Source organism: Myiozetetes cayanensis, unplaced genomic scaffold (genome assembly GCF_022539395.1).
Source record: "Myiozetetes cayanensis isolate MyiCay16 unplaced genomic scaffold, myiCay2020 scf9, whole genome shotgun sequence".
NCBI lineage: Eukaryota > Metazoa > Chordata > Aves > Passeriformes > Tyrannidae > Myiozetetes > Myiozetetes cayanensis.
Genome location: NW_026088185.1, coordinates 28,504,141 through 28,521,564, shown reverse-complemented (window position 1 = coordinate 28,521,564; position 17,424 = coordinate 28,504,141). Strand labels below are relative to the sequence as shown.

The 17,424-nt window shown below is 41.5% G+C and overlaps 1 protein-coding gene across 12 annotated transcripts in view; it reads right to left on the bottom strand.

Annotated features, from left to right (window-relative positions):
- KALRN (kalirin RhoGEF kinase) overlaps window positions 1-17,424 on the bottom strand; it is a 502,548-nt gene that overhangs the window by 434,754 nt on the left and 50,370 nt on the right. The gene's annotated exons all lie outside the window — the stretch shown is intronic.

The following is a 17,424-nucleotide window of genomic DNA, read 5'->3' as shown; positions in this document are numbered from 1 at the left end:
GCACTTTACGGAATCAGATCCATAAAATCTAAAACTCTTGCAACCAGCCCCTGCTGGTGTCCCCCCAAACCAGCACTGACATCTCTGCTCTCAGCAAGAGGAACATCTCCTTCCTGTGCTCGAGGCAGAGCGGGTCCCAGTTCAAACGTTCAAGCTCTGATGGGCTGGCTCAGGCCGTGTTTATAGTTCAGTGGTACGGGGGAAAACTTACACAATGCTTTGCGCTGTCAAAGCGCAATGTGATCATTCCAGACTGTGCACTGACATTATTAAAAATATCAATTAAGGCCAAAAATGCACTTTTACACTTAGCTGCTTGGATTAGATTGTAACCAGCTCAAGGATAAGAAACACTGTTTGTTTATCTTAATCACATTTAAAAATCCAGGCTTTTCCACTATTTCCCCTCACACCAGCAATTTCAAGTGACAGTAGGAATTCTCCAGTGCCTTCAAATGGATTTTTTTTTCTGCCAACACATCCCCTCTTTGCTTTTAAAGTTTTCTTTTTCTTGTTTTTATAACTTTTAGGCAAATACTACCAACTCATGATTCCCCAAAAAACAAAGAAACAAAGCGGAAAGAATAAAAAGTTCAGTGTACAACAAGAAACACGCAGGACAGTTTGCAACACAGTGTCAAATAAATGCTCATTTGCCTTCACTGGAGGTCAGTGGGGCAAATCGGTGGGAACTATTTGTAATTACAGGTTGGGGAGAGACAATTGTGGCAGTTGTGTGGCATTTTAATGATGCCTTTGCTCTAATTTAGCTTTGGAGATCTTACAAGGAATGGAAAACACCCAGAGCTCTGCAGGTTCCCAGAGTGTCTATTTAAATATGTTCAAATAAGCCTGACTAATTTGTTTCCAAACTCCAAAATTTTATCTCAGTAAAATCTGTTAAATATTACTGCATACAATTAAAGCACGATCAGTGCATTGTGTTGGATGAATATCAACAAGTCCCATTTGTGTCACATCTGGAAGTACATATGTTACACGTAAGAGAATATGATATAAAACTTCAATTCTCCATTACTATTCATACCGGACTTAACATACCATAAAACAGAGATTGATTGCTCCTGATTTTACCACAAGCCTCCTGAAATTTTCCTTTAAACTTGGTTAATGATGTAAACTTATGGAGGGCAGATCCTAGAGGCCTAAAGTCCAGGATACAGATACAAAAAAGGCAGCAAACATACATTTTTTGCACATCTTGTTTTCAAGGCATTGGTGATCCTGTTGTGCAGTTTTTGAAAGCTTGAGGTGCACCCCATTGCATCAGCCTTCCAGCTGACTACATTTATCAAATGATCCCTGTTGTATGCCAGAAAGGAAGGTGAAACCTTGCACCCCCAAACAACCTTGTGCCTGATGATACCTTCGTGCTGATAGGAAGATGAGAAACAGAGGTTTGGTTTAAATACATTCACAGCTGTAAGTACAGAACACTTGAGACATTTTTTAAGTTTGCCTTTGTTGGACATCTGATTCTGTTACTATCACTGCTTTTACCGGGACACTACTTATGCTTACCAACTTTATGCTTAACCAAACTTACTGCCTGAAGCCCACTTGCAACACTTCTCTGGGAATAAACCTCCTGATGTGCTGTTTCCTCCTACACATCACTGACCAAAGCAACCACTGCTATTTTCTGATTTCTGGGAGATGAGGGGTTTGGCCTGTTTACAATGATTAACAAAAGCAGGCCAGAAGAGTGGGACTACACTTAAAGAACGCCTGTCTCAGTAACAGAAGGAAATCTGGGCTTCTCTGTGTTATCAAGGCACATATTTCATGAAAAAAATACCTTCTAACATGGAGAAAACAGCACTACCGTGCTATGATCGACCAGTAGCCCCGAGCAGAGCACCAACGTAGAGAAGAGAAAATGCAAACTCTTTCCTCTCTGCACCTCTGATTTCTCACCCAACCAACTCCTACAGTGGGCACTGGAAGGGCACTTTCAGGATAGGATGGAAAAAGCAGAAAGCATGTTTTTTTAATAACAGCTCTGTCCACAGCAACAGTCTCTATGTACATCAGGACTGCAGAACAGTCAGTCGGACTCTTGGCAGACGTGATGTGGTGGAGCATCTGAGCGTGTGGCTGTTACCAGCAAGAACAGCTCTGCAGCTATAACTGCACCAAGATCTAATGTTATTTTTACCACACACTGACTGTCTAATATTAGTAATTATGCATATTTCTGAGGTTTCCTTTTGCATAGGGAAAAGAAATCCTAACAAACAAGGCAAACACTTGAGCATCCTGCAGCTTTAAATCCCACAACATGGACCATTAAGGACTTTTACAACATCCTGGGTGAGATCCATTGTGTAACACTGAGGTTCTGTTTGAAGGTGAAGGACACTCCTCTCCTACAGGCTTGGTGAGACTCTCACACTCAGGGATGCAAAACAGAAGGGACATAAAAATAAAAATGCCTTTTTTACATTGTCTTTGATTCTTTCCTCTGTTTTGCTGACAGCCTGACACCTCATGAATGCAGACTTTCCTTGACTCTATATCTTCAAGAAATTAGCTACTGAACTGTGATTTAACTTTTAACAAGCAAAATAGGGGAAGTTTTCTGATATATTCACACTCATTTAAATCTATACATCTGCACTCAGATCCAGGCCATATGGGACAGTTCTCTCCTCAAATCAATGTTTCTCCTGAACAAGACTCTTTGCCTATAATATATGCCAAAGCCTTCTTAAATTAAAGACATAAATTAAAATAGAAGAAATACAAATTCAACAAAACTCTATTACAGTTTTAAAAAGTAAACATAAACTGGATAATCTAATGAGCTTTACATCAGGGCTCCAGTGTAATGGGGAGGAGAAAAGAACTAGAAGAGAAGTGACCAGCTTTTCCCCTCCATGGTGCCATCCCAGGGCCTCTCAAAAGCTCGTTTTTGGAGGCTTAATTCTGTCTTGTAGCAACTGACTCTATTTGTCCTAAATATTCAGCTGAAAATATGTTCTACATTATAGTATTGCACAGAGAGTCTTTTAAAAGCCTTGTGATCATTAAAGTTAAAAGTCTGATGAGTAATGTTGTTCTGTCTAAAGTATATGTCGTTCCCTTTGCCTCCTTGCTTTATTTTGAGACAGATATACTTAAAATAGTTTTAAATAAATATGGAGATTATTATCCAACCTAAAAGATTTAATTTAGCATTTATATGGGTTTTAAATGCATGCCAACACTTTCCTTCGTTTCAGCATTTGGCAACTGTTCACTATTCACAATTCTAAACGCTGCAGACACATGTCTGATCATTTTAGGATATTTAGAGTTGTAGCCAATAAAGACAGTGCTGATTTTAATTAAACTTCTAATTGGTTTCTGAGACAACAACAAGAACCCTGATTGCATGAAATTGTGACTGGCTCCTTTAAATACTCGTGGGTGCGAATTGCCAGAGGCATCACTGTCCATCACTTCCCAATGCCTCACATCAGCGGCAGTTTGATAATCCAGCCCAACTGTAGACATCTTTCTTTCCAGTGAGAAGTGGAATATGGACTGGACAAAGGAAAAAAGCCATCCATAAATTAACTGTTCTGTCACTCCATCCCTGCCTTAGGAAACTGTTTACCAGCAGCTACACCAAACACCAATACATATTACAGCAATTCCTCAGGTGGAGTGAGACAAATCAGGGCATAGGAAGCCCTGTGCAGTCACTTTCATGTTACCAGTTCAAGTCTAGCTGACATCTCCTGGAAGCAGAATCCCTGTACTGCTTTAAGGCTGTACTATAGCATCCATGTTTTCCAGACTTTCCCAAATACCCTTACTTTTTGCCCTCTTTTGGAAGGCACCTTCCATGCCATTCACTTCCATGCCCACTCCAGCCATATGGACAACTCCAGCATTTTCAAAGCCACCCTTTAAGGTGCTTTGACATCTGGAAGTGTGGCCGTGGCTGGGGCTGCCTGAGTCACCCATCCTGAGGGAACACCAGCAAGAGCCCTCCCAGCTTGACTGAGAACCACATGTGGATGGGAGAAGTGTTAGTGGCCTTTGGACAGTTCCTCCAGGCACACATCCACGTCAGAAAGTTCCCAGGATGCCTAGGACAGCTGGGTCCCATGCAGGCAGCCTTGGGTGCTTCCTCTCGTGGAGCCAGACGCTGCAGTGCTGAGTGCAGGACACTGTGCACAAATAAATGACTTCAGCCCCCAGGGCTCTCTCCAGCACTAAACTGCTGTTTAGGAACATCAGTCACCCGCTCAGCCAGCCTGTGGGTGATGGGCACTCAAGAGCCATCAGCTGGCATGGTCTCTGCCTCACAGAAATGGAGATTATGCACAACTCTGCACTTCTGCACCAGCCAGGGGTGTCCCGAGGGCACTGGTGGCCACCCCAAGCGCACCAAAACGCTGAGGAGGGCCCTCACTGCAGGGCAAACAAGGGTAGTGTTCAATTTCTTTTCATAGGCTTCCTTCAAATCATTTGGAGAGCCACTTACAGAGTTTACATATTTAAACATATTACATCATTCTGCTGGGAAGATTTTATTCCTTGTTGAGTATTACCAGCTGTATTTTGGAAAACAACAGCAACTTGGATATATCATTAGTATTTTGTGACAATTAGACAAAACATTGCAAGGTCTCTTTGTACAAAACCTTTTCAGGTTCATCAAACATAACTGTGTGGGCCATGTCAAGAAACAGCCTTTTTATGTTTTTCTTGATGGCATGGGAGCTGTTGGCCTCTCTATAAATGCTGACCAAACCATCCCAATACAATTTGCCTCTGTGCCAAAATGTAAATACATTCAGTCTCTTCTCTGGACAGAACACAAGTTATAGGCTCCTAACCACCGGCTAATAATAATGTTTAGTTATTGGGAGTGCAGAGATGCTCACATCGTTATAACCAAAAGCTGCTTTGTGAAATGACCTGCCAGACATTAACACTGATGGGGCGTTTTAGGTGTGATTATAAAGCTTCTTCAGGCAAGGAAAGCCTTGCCTGAGGGCTGCAGGAATGAGCTTTTATGGTCAGCAGTGGTTGGTGATGACAGTCCCACCCACACTTCTCAGAGATTAAAACCTCCCAACTCCTTCTATTGCTGACAACCTCCTTCGTTCCCCTAAAGCACCTTAAAGCTGTTTGGCTGCATTTCCCACAGACTATTTTGTTATTCCACACCGACTCTTTCCTCAAGACCTCCTGTATCTTATTGCATGCAAATCACACAAAATTTCACACTAAGCCTTTTGACTTGCTGTAGTCTACACTGAGTGCTCATATGCAGCAGCATAGTGCTCATATGCAAGGCAGCAGCAAACATTGCCTGCAAAGATCTACGGGTTTTCAAACCCCTTCTTCGTTAATGGGAATGCTGAAAATCCCAATCCGTTGATCAAAACAGCTCATGATGACACATGAGGAGACCTTTTGTAACTACAGGCAACAACCTTTTGCATCTCCTTAGGGACATTAAATGTAAGAGAAGAATCTGTAGAGGTGTTATAAAAGAACATCTGATTGGAGCCACTCCTATACCACAGATATATTTTTCACACCCATTCAACTGCACTGGCATATGAACGTTATCTGTGCAAGGAAGAATCCCCACTACATCCAGTTCAGCAAAGTACTGTCCAGACCAGTCAAGAGAAGAAATCATAACCATTCTTTATACGGGAGAGAAAGGGGACTGATGAATAAAAATTATCCATCAAATGCTACCAAGGCCTGATCAGTTATTCCCAAGCTCAAAACTTATTATTTCTCATGTAATTTTCCCATTTTTGCCGAGTTATGCCTGCAGTTAAATCCCCCCATGCAGTTAAATCCCCTTTAGTCTGGCTGGTGTCAATTGTTTTACATGTGTTTAACTGGGAATTTTTTCCCCAGGGGTAATGCCTTTACTCAGACAGCAGAAGGGAGCACTGGTCTGCTGAGAGCCAGGAGGGCCCTTGGGAAGCATCACTGCAGACCCTGTGCTTGCTGTTGGACACAGTATTCCAGGACAGAGACCAGAGGCTTGTGCTGCTTTCCATCTTCAGATCAAATAGGATACACATCAAATCAATACTGTACTGTTACATTGCAGAGCATTTAAATTAGTTTGCTTCAGAAGCTGTTGAGTGGCATAGGGCATGCAATAAAATGCAGGCTAAATGATGGATAATCTGCCATGCAGACCTCAAACTTTGGAGCATTAAACTGAAAAGCCCTTTATACCTCACCTACTATTATCTCCAAACTCCCAGCACTTTAACACAACATAGAGAATCTGTAGAGGATTCCCTTAATTAATTAGTTCAACAGCTTTTTAGACTGCTTGCTGTATTTTCACGTGCTGCTTTGACAATTATTCCTATTTTATGCTCCTAAAATATTGGTGTACACTTGCACTCAAACACAAGTCCTAGGTAATGCAATGAGAATCCCTCTATCAACTTCAATGGACTTTCAGGCAAAGCTTGAAGACCTACAATTTCAAGCTGTATTAGCGGGGCCTCTGCTTTATTCCTACATTTTCATGGAATATTGTTCAGTATTTTTTACAGTTCAACTGTTTCTGGAGAGATTATTTAACTGGTTGTATATTTGAATGAACTTACAAATGAGGTACCTACATGTCCAGATCAATATCCGGGTATATCAATATATCTATTTATTATATTAATTAAAATAGTTATATTAATATACCTATTTATACAGGTATAAAAGCCAGAGACCAATTTTCCCAGTTTCAGCTGCAAATCACGCTTTAGGTTCTGCATTACTACAGATTTATACTGCTGGCCAAATAACTCCAGCCCCAGCACTGAAACCCCTGGAAATGGCTATTCATGTACAAGTGAAAAAAAAAATCTGGTGCTTAAGTGGCATTCAGGAGTTTCAGTGATGTGGAGCCTTATGCATTATGCAATGCTTTTTTGGTGTGTATTCCCAGGGCTGAATGTGTATTCATGACCTGATCGCACTGGGATCATCTACAGGTTGGCTGCGGAAGAAGAAAAGGAAGCATTCAGAGCTCTTTGTGGGTCAGGCTTCCCTGCAGATACCACTGGTAAAGCTTCAACAACCAGAGAGGCTGAGGTAGGCTGACAGTGAAGATATTTGGAAATTGCTTCTCAGCACCTTAGCAATGCTTAATGTGACAGCTGGAAAAGTGGTGCAAGATTTGCAATACATTTTGATCCTACTTGCCATGAAGATATTTTCTGAATACTCTGGGACAGCTCAAGGATTATTTTGCAAGGACTCTACGAAAAAAAGTCTATCTCTTGCAGCTTCTGACTATCAGTAATGGGTGGATGTCATTCAACATATAGTAAAAACATCTTTCTCTCTGCCTTGAATAAATGTTTCATATTTAATTCCCTCTGGTTCCTTTCACTTAACCTCGGTAATGCCAGGTATCTGTGTCAAAAATGCAAACAACTTTGGCGGATCATAAAATGTCATCTTACTCCACCATAGAGAACTACTGGCAACATGGAGATTAAAATCATCTCCACAGATTTCTATAGCAGTTCAAATTAATAGATGAATTCTACCCAGCAAGTAATTTTTTCCATACTTCCTAATTGATTTTGGAAGCTACATCACCTTGAAATGGAAACCCTGTGTGATAAAGATGAACTTTAAATACAACCTCATGCTTTCAGTACTATGCAGTATAATGTATTCAGTATTATTTCAGTATAATGCACAACAGGATTAGTTCAGCATAAATATCAAGAAAACAAATATAATTTTACTACTATATCAAAATTAATAAAATTATGACAAGAGGACATTAATTCTTTAACTATTTCATCTGAATTCCATTTGAAGGTAAGACCAAACAACAGTACATCGGTTCAATCCTGCTGCACAAGGATCAGGGAAGAAGATATGCAAGTTAAACGTCCTACAGAATTTTACCACAGTGGGCCCTACATCTGGTTAATATATGCAGGTATTTCTGTAATACAAATAATAACATGCAATTTGCAATAATCAAATCATAAAATAATACGAACTACAACGTTCATTCCTTTTTATTTGTTAGGAAGAAATAAAAATTACTCTCCTGGCTTAATTTCCTTTGTGAAAATACCGTCCCCCAGGAAGCGATGCTGTTTCCCTAAGGGATATGCAGAAGTTCTCCCAGCTCCTCCTGGTACCACCACAACGACCTGCACTGCTCAGGGCTGTGATCTCAGATGCAGTGCTCTGTGGTTTCACCTCACCAGGAGCCTGATCGAGGATCGCAGCTCAAACTGTGTACTTTGCTTCACAGTATCTACAGTGATCAATACGCCCTTTTGTCTCGTGCAAAATGCTTTTAAGCGTGAAGTGTCAGTATTATTTAAGGTGAATATTACATGGTAGAAGTAATTAATATCACGTGTGGAGTCGGAAAAAAAGATGATTTTTCTCATGTGAATGCATTGGACAGCATCTTTATATTTCTAAAAGTTCTGCCCTTAGGGAAGATTTGTTCCTAGGGCTCATGGTTATCCATTGCCATGGTTCTTTATATGTCAAATGAGTTGTTTAGATGGAAAATATGTGTTTAGGTCTTGGAATATGGAATTTCCAGAAGCAGTATTGAAACTTTTTCAGCTTTTTGACACAGAGCTCTGTCCTGCAAAGCCCAAACTCTGGATATGCAACCAAGGGATAAATGAAACACGAAGCAGAAAACAGAGAGTTGAGGCCCACAGAACTTTAGAGATTTGCCCACAGTCCAACAGGACATTTATAGCAAGGACAAGAACTGAACACAGACTTTCTGTCACGTAGTATAAACACATTACCAGCCTTCTTCCATCATCTTATGCCTCTACTTCAGCTGAAAAATAACCGTAAGTTTAAGCCAAGTTACAACAGCTGGAAAAAAATAGTCCCTAGTTACTGCAAAACCTTGTGTCACGAATCTGACAGAAATGAGTGGCTTGTTCTTCAATACACCAGTGGCTTTTCTTGTTTATTCCCTCTTTTTTCCTGATCTTTAACATCTCCTCAATTGTACATGTGGGCCAGTTCAGTTCCTCAATATTATTTGCATTCAATAGTGCATATGCAAACAGTATTTTTACTTAACATGCAATTTGAATAGGACTAGCATTCCAAATCCAACATTTGTCTTGATTACTCTAAGCTAACTGTACCCACAGGCTCTAAAATGCCAGTTTGGAAACTGCTCTGGGCACAAGATAGTATGAGATCACTAATTAACTAGGAAGTTTTAAAAGGAGATCTGATTTAGGCCCTGATTCAGCAAACAAATAACATTAAGTGTGAGTAACCCCATGGAAAACATGTGAAGTCATTGCATAAATCACACAACATTAAGTGCATGCTGAAAGCACCTTGTTGAAATAGAGCCTAATTTAAAAGTCTCATATTCTCTTTAATGGAGTGCACTCCAACCAAGAGCCTGGTGTGTTGTGGTTTCCTCTTCTCTGTCAGGGCAAACGGTCCGAACGCAGGGCCAAGAGCCAGGAATTCCTGCTCTCTTAATCTCCTCCTGAAACCGTCTGTCTGCGTTTTGGACGAGTCCACTGACATGACTGCATCCCAGACTGTGACTTGAAAAATGTGGAAAAAAGTTTCTACTCAGCAACTTCCCCTACAAGACTACAGTTAGGATCAATTATTTATTTAAAGGTCTGGGTGATTCACTTTTAAGGTCTCCTAATATACCTAAAACAGATTTAGAAACAAAGCCAATGGGTGCCTAAGGAGGTCAAACTTGCAATTCCAGTGCCGTGCTCTAGATCTTCCTCAGGTGAGTAGCTCTTGCTGACACTATTCATCCCACTGATTTTAATGGAAATGCACAGGTACTGACTGAACTGGGCCCTGCTGGATGCACAGCATGGCAGGAAATATGAAGGAAGAAAAATGAGAGGAGAGTTACATGGTAAGGATTTCTCTGTTTTTACGTGTCCTGGTGCTCTCCGTGACGCACAACATCCATAACTCATGGTTGTTCCTGAGAACTGTAACTTCAGGGAACAGTCAGAGACAGGGAGGCAGGAGGAGCAGATGGGAAATAGCAAGTTCTGAAGAAGGCTCTGATGTGAAAGATGAGGGTTAGAAAATGAAGAGAATCCCCTTGTTGTTCTCTTTTAGCAAATGAAGAACAGAGTCCTTGCTGTTCATACGAGCTCATGGCATGAGCCACCCTGTGCACCAAAAGGAAGGGAACTTTGGGCAAATAGGGGCCAATTTGGAAAAAGCAAGTGAGGCTTATACTAAACTGAGACATCTCCCTCATCTAAGTCCTTTCTGAGTCTCTCACATTCTTCAGACAATACAATGAAAACTTTGAACAAGTGCCCATTACTTCTCATAGCAGATATAAATGTTCCTTAACTGACATCGGCACTGTTACCTGGTAGTGAGTACATTAAGAAAATGGAAGAATATAATCCCAGGCTTTGAGACAAGACATTTCAGTCTTCTTAGTCATGACTTAGACATTTTCAAACTGTGTTTCCAGTACTGTTTTATGAGCACTCAGCTGATTTATTTTTTTTCTGATGCAATTTTTCCCTTGAAAAAGACTGGATGGTCTCTGAACAATGTAAGAACAGCAACTCGTGGTACTTTAATTACCAGAAAATGCATTCCCACCACTACAGGTGGAGGAAACTTTTTTTTTTTTAATTGAGTTCTTGGGATAATATTTTTCAAAAGCGCAAAAATGCTCACAGAACTATAACCTGAAAATTATAATTTAATTTGGAGCTTTACCAAGACCAAACACATGAGTGAAGACAGAGGGAGAGAGAGAGAGAGAGACAGACTTCCCTCCCTTCACTGCCTTTGAGGCTGACTTGAATTTATTTTGAATTCAGGAATCTGTCAGCTCGTTGTCTCACCCTGAGCCACTGGGAGCACAGGCGTGTGTGAGCTCCTCTGTGTGAAGGCAGCCGGGTGAAAATATTTTGCCTGATCACCATATTTAGGGGTCTGTCATATTCCCTGAACAAGCTACAATTTCACTCATGACTGAAGAAAGCCGGTAGAGCCACGCAAATGTAAGCAGCCACATAATGGCTGCATCTGTTTTAATTTTTAGTGGCTTTACAAATAATGATTGTTATTAAAACAAAGTGTATTTTGTCACAGATGCTCCCAACAAAGACTAATTGGCTGCACAATTACCAGGCTTTGGCTGAATGGGCACTGGTGCAGAAAGCTGGGTCTGCCCAGGGTCAGTGCCCCAGTGCCCTGATTGGGGTTGGGAAAACCCAAGGGCCAAGATGGGCTCCTGGTTTAAGCCCCTAAAAATAGTGTCAGAAATCCACCCTGCATATCCACGATCCACAAAGGAAAAAAAGCTTCCATTTGGCTCACTTTTGGGTTTAGATCTGAAGCTTTCTAAGTGTGATAGAAGACAGTGAACTGAAAGTTCCTAAAGTTTTGGAAAGTGTGATGCCAGAGGAGGTTTGTCTTATGAACCCACACTTTACACAGTCCTGTAAAGCAACAAAACCCAGGAGCTGCCACAGATCACTTTGCCTTGATCCTGAAGAGAAGAAAGGGTGAGGCTGTGACCCTACAAGCCACTCTTAAGTCCCACATCTACTCTGCCCAGAGTTTAGGATGAAGGATTTTATTCAAACAAAGCTTCTTTGTTTGACTTGCTTTTAAATAGTGATACCAAAACTTGTTCTCCAGTGAATGGTCTCATCCACTCAGGTTGCATGTGGTCTACATAACTGGAAGCCAGTATTTTTTAGACAAACATTGATCTCTGAAAACCTCTCATTACTTCAATGAATCAGAACCAAACCCAACATTCTTCAGAAAAGTGAGTGTTTAAAATGAAATTTTCCATATTTTGAATTCAGCATGATTTGTCCTCCTTTAAAAGCAACTTTAATTACATTTCAGTTTTGAATTGATTTCCACAAGATGCATAAGTTATTATTCTTCATTTAGACTGTGTCACTGGAAGCATTTCATTCCATGATAAAAAACCCTACAAGCTGTCTGGCCTCAGGGTAGAAATGACTGGAATGACATCTCTGTATTTTTAGTTCAAGTATTAAATGTGTATGGGCTGCAGCCCCAGTCCCTTGTGGCAGGCATCCTCCAGGAGGAGATGGCACAGCAGGCATCACAAAAAAAGGAAAGGAAAGTTGGTGATGGAGGGCGGGCAAGAGACTAATGACAGCCAAACTTGCTCTGAATTTTACGGACATGTGGAAAAGCCCATAGTAGAACCACGCTGAGCCTAAAAAGTAGGAACAACCATGTGGTACATCCGGTGGAATTGCAATAATCCATGGGAATATACAGTGTCACACAATTAATAAGCATTTCTGCACCAGAACCTGCTTCAGGAAGGTGAAGCAACTGCAGCAAATGGACTCTTGTCTGTGGGTGCACAGAACTGATAAGCTCTTGCTACCAGAGCTGCTGGGCTGTGTTCTCTGCTCGAAGATACGGTCAGGCATGAATAACACCTCCTTCACTCGGCACCGATACTACATTTGAGTAGAGATTATTCAGCATCCAAATTATACGCTCAGCAAGATCACCTCCATTTTGATAATTGCCTTATGAATGCATAACACGGCAGCGTGGGGATTTGTATTCCCAGGAACGTCTGCTATCAGGCATCAGTCGTTAGTCTGCCAAGGACGTGGCTCACCAGTTGAGAAAGAAGAGGCACACAGCACTCTTGGAAGATTTTCAGCAAGAATTTTATCCTCCCTGGTTTCACTGGGGTCTTGCTCCATAGATGCTGGACAAGAGGTAAATTTTAGGCATGACCCTGTGCTGTATGTGATACAACAAATTTGCTAGGGGCTATGCAGGGAAAGGTCAGGATCCTCATAGAGGATGCACTGTGCAACACTCTCTGCCCTCGATAACACCCCCAGTCATTGCAAAGGGGTATTTTAGAGACACTGCTAGTATTGTTGAGGTAAAAAAAAAATCCATCTATTATAAATTCTTTACTTAAGGCTTGCAAATTACTTCTCTCCATAGGATGCATAAGGAGACTGGCATCCCTGAAGTGAAAAAGACCTCAATTACTCATCACTCCCTTAACCTCAGATACCCCAGTAATTGCTGTGAGTCAGTGAGGCACTTCCAGTAAGTGCTGCACACAGGGGCTGATATCCTCTCTGCTCTTTTCCAAAATAGCAAGCACTTGAGTGGGAGCGGTGCTGATATGTGCACACAGCTCCCAGGGAGAGATGGAGGTGCAGGGGAAGCTGGGCTCCTGCTCTTCACCTGGCTGAGGGGGAGAGCACAGCCCCCACAGCTGATGGGAGGGGCTGATTGCAAAGTGGAGCTTTAGAGACGGTGCCAGAGACAAATGTGTTGCACTGAGGAAGAACATAAAGAAGGAGAGTTTGGGATGTGCATTCATCCCTCAGAGCCACAGCAGTAATTCTCACTGATAGAGGAGCAGGAGTGATAAGCTGGTCACGAAGGCAGTGGCCCCTCACCTCACAAGAGCGAGAGCGGGTGCAGGGACTTCAGCAGCACACACAGGTCCAGAAAGCACTTTCCAAGAAATCTCCCAACTGCTCCGATTCGCTGTGCTTTGATTTGTGCTGCCAAGGGGGCTGATGGGCACCCAAAGTGCGCCCTTTGGGATGATGCTCAAATGACCGATGCCCACAACACACAAAGGGGTGCTCTGGCCATCCATGGGGCTGCTCAAAAGTGTAACAATTGAAATGCACAACATGCAAACATCAGCTCCTTCACATCAACCCTCTCTCAGTACAGATTCACTCCCTCTTTCACACTATTTGGCACCATAATGTAGCAGCATGTACCAGTTGGGGATTTCTCAGCATGTCCTGAGCTCCAAATACAGGGACAGCAAGTGGTTCCTTCCACAAGATGCATTTTTCAAGACTGAAAGTCCATGCTAAGTATTCTCTATCACTAAGGCAACTGTGAATTGGAAAGTGCTGAGCATAGCTACTAAGTGAACAAAAGGGTTGGTCAGATAGATGGTTTCCTTCAGAAGAAAAGAGGACATTCAAATCTTATTGTACTTGAAACATGAAAAAATATTCTGCTCTAAGAATTACAGGCCCAGGCAAGAAATGCCTGTTGTCACCACATCACACCCTGTGGCTACTAAATTTGCAGAAGAGGGGACAGTCATGCACAGGTCTCCATCATGCATTTCATCATCCCCAGACACTGCTCTGAGTTTGGCAAAGTTGAGTGGTTTGGTTTTTTGTTGTGTTTTTTTTTTTTTTTCTGCACACAGGTAAGACAGAAATTTATTCTACAGAATTAGATTAATGGAAATTCCTCTCACATTTTGCTACAAACCCAAGAACACCTGAAGAAGACATGCAGCCATCACAGGAGGTTGTTTCATTCAGAGGCTTGAACAACTGCAAGGGTTGCTGCCTCTCTCTCATAACGGGCTGTGCTTTTTGAAATGTTTTTTTCTTGGTCTTGTTGCCAAGTTAGGTAAGAGCTGTCCTTCCAAGTCATCTCAGCATGACTTCAACTGGAGCATTTTCACTGCGCAACCCAAACTTTTGGCTTCCATGAGGCTCCGTCCTTGTGGCGTCTTCCCCTGACAGAAATGCGCCTTCAATCCATATTCCTGCAAATATTAAGTCTATACATGTGGCCCTCATTTGCAACCTCTCTGCAACTCCACTTCTGAACCTGGGCCATTTGTTCAGTGGAAAGGGCCAAAGTTATTACTGCAGGTAACCACAAGTCAGAGCTGCAAATCAGCATAGAAACGATAAGCCAGTAGAAGCAATAACAGTCAAGAACCCAGATATGGATCCCATAAAGCCAGCACTTTGCCAATCTGCTTAGGCCAAAAATCCTTCAGCAGATGCCTTATGAGTAAGTTTTTAGAAAGCATAATTTGAAAACCATTGGACAGATCAGAAACCAAAAGACAATATCACAGAAAGTCCAAACTATGTGGGTTTTCTCTTTTTTTCTACAAACAAGCAGGACCATATTCTGTTCTCATTTAGAGCCATAAGGATGGCTGGTGTCAGCAAACAGCCATTCAAGATTTACATTCACAAAACACAGAAAAATTACGTTCAGGTTATTTCTGTGGCATGAATTTTTTGTCCTTAAACACAAAGAGAAAGCTAGGATACAATCTCAACAGCCTTAGGATAGCGAGGAAACACAACAGAAGTTTTCTTACATCCCAGACTACAGCAGCAATTGCAGAGTTAGAAAGCAGAGAGGGGAGCTGGCTTGCAGATGAAGATAGAGATAAATCAGTGTGCGGCTGGGATGGAACAGAGCACTCAGTAAATTTCCACCTTCTTGTGCTGGATCTGTTCATTTTATCCTCAGTTACTCAAAAATTCCATTTGAAAACTAGCAGCAAGTGAATACTATAGAAAGGAGCAGGAGGGAGTAAAGAGACAATAAGTGAATTACAACATTCGGGAAATGAAGGCATCCCAATCTCTTCCATCGGGATTACAAGAAATTCATTAAATTGGCACTGGGCCACCTGGAACAAGCTGAATTAGTTGAATAATGAAATGTTAATTCTTCAGTTTTGCCTTCTATTTTACCCAATCAACTGTTTGCAAACACTCTGTAACTTTGCCACTCACAAAAACAAAACAAAACAAAAAACAACCAATCAAAAAGTCCCCCAGAGATACAGATATATTGGAGAGAGGCCAGAAAAGAAGAGTGCAAATGTGCAGAGGTCCAGAGCACATGAGGTCCTGGGAAAGACTGAGAGAGCTGGGATTATTTCATCAGAGAGGTCTATGGAAAGACACACTATGGATTTTCAAACAAATTCATAAAAGGACAGCTTCAAACTTGCAGATTACTGTTTACATTTCTGCAAATGAGATAAAGTTTTAGGAAAAAATATTTGACAATAGTACACAGTGAAGTGCTGGAACAGATGCCACTGCAAGGGTAGGGGACATCTCACGCTGGAGCTGCCACATATAACACAAGAGTCCCCCACCATGAAGTAGGGGATAAACAAGGCAATGTCTTGAGGTCCGTATTTTCTGATTTGTTTTGCAAACAACAAGCCAACAACTTTGGTAACCAATGTTTCGAAAGGTGATATGCTGATGCTGAACAATATGCCACACCAGTCTCCCCTGTCTGAGGTGCTGGGCTTTCATATGCCTCTAGGAAGATAAAACAGGGGTGTGCCCCAATGCAACCTCCAGTTGTGAAACATCAGACACTTGACAGCATCATCCTTGTGACAAATCTAAACCACAGCTAAAGGATCCCAGGAGTCTCTAAATCAATATGTGTTTCCTTTAAAATACCCTTATAATTGATTTTGCAGTGGTGGTATGAAATGGTTTAAACATGCTAAGGGTCATTTTAGGTAACTCTCCAAAGGGTTGTCTCTATTACCTGTGAAGTTTGAGAAATATATCCATTACAGATATCCTTTAAACTTGGTAATGAGCCATATTTAATAGGCTGTGGTGTTTTTATGTAACTAAATTCGAAACAGATTCTCCAAGTAATGAGGCAAAGTTGGCGAGCTAGAATTTCCCCATGTGGTGAGCGCTGGCATCACAGGGACGTGGGGGTGCTCAGGGCCCTGCGTCTGTCCCAGGCATTTGGCAAAGAGCCGCTATTCTGTTTCTACTGCCACATGAGGCTTTTATGTTCATAGAATTTAAATGTTTCCTGTTCCTGCCCATCCATTTATCATTTTCTGAATGAAAACCTAACAAAGATTTTAACAAGCACATGGTTATTTCAGGCATCTTGGTTTTAGGCACCAGCTGGAGACAATGGATACAAGAACGTGAAATATACCTTACTGATTCTGGCACTTGAATCTAAAATTAAATCTGTCTAACCAAAGGGCAAGTTTAACTGCATACTTGAATAAAAACATTGGGAATAATTCTGGACATGACTGCATAGCACTGTCTCTACCATGATGTATCTATAATCTGCTTTTCCCCTAGGTATCCCTTGGGCACAGTTAAAACCAAATAGCATTTTACTGAGTTTTGCAGCTCTGATTATCCTGTGCCTAATCAACCTTTGCTCTTCTAGATTTCCCAGTTTCCAAAACTAATTATAATGAATTGGCCAGCATGTATGAGCACTGCTGCCCTTCACCATCCCGAAAAGGACTGCCCAAATGGGTACTACAGGTCAACTGTAAGTTAATAAGCACAGACAAATTTGAACAGATGTTGCTAGCAAAGGGTTTGTGCTTTTGGAAGTGGAGGACAATGCTCCATCCTTGCTGCCCTTTCGTAATTAGACTTATCTTCTCCTGCAGATAAGAGATCTTCTATTTAGATAGATAGATAGATAGATAGATAGATGGATAGATAGATAGATAGATGTCTTCTAGATATCTAAGGACTGATTTTTTTAATTATTACTATTAGCATCACTAATCATAGTTGATCTGCTGCATTTATTCACATTATTATTGGG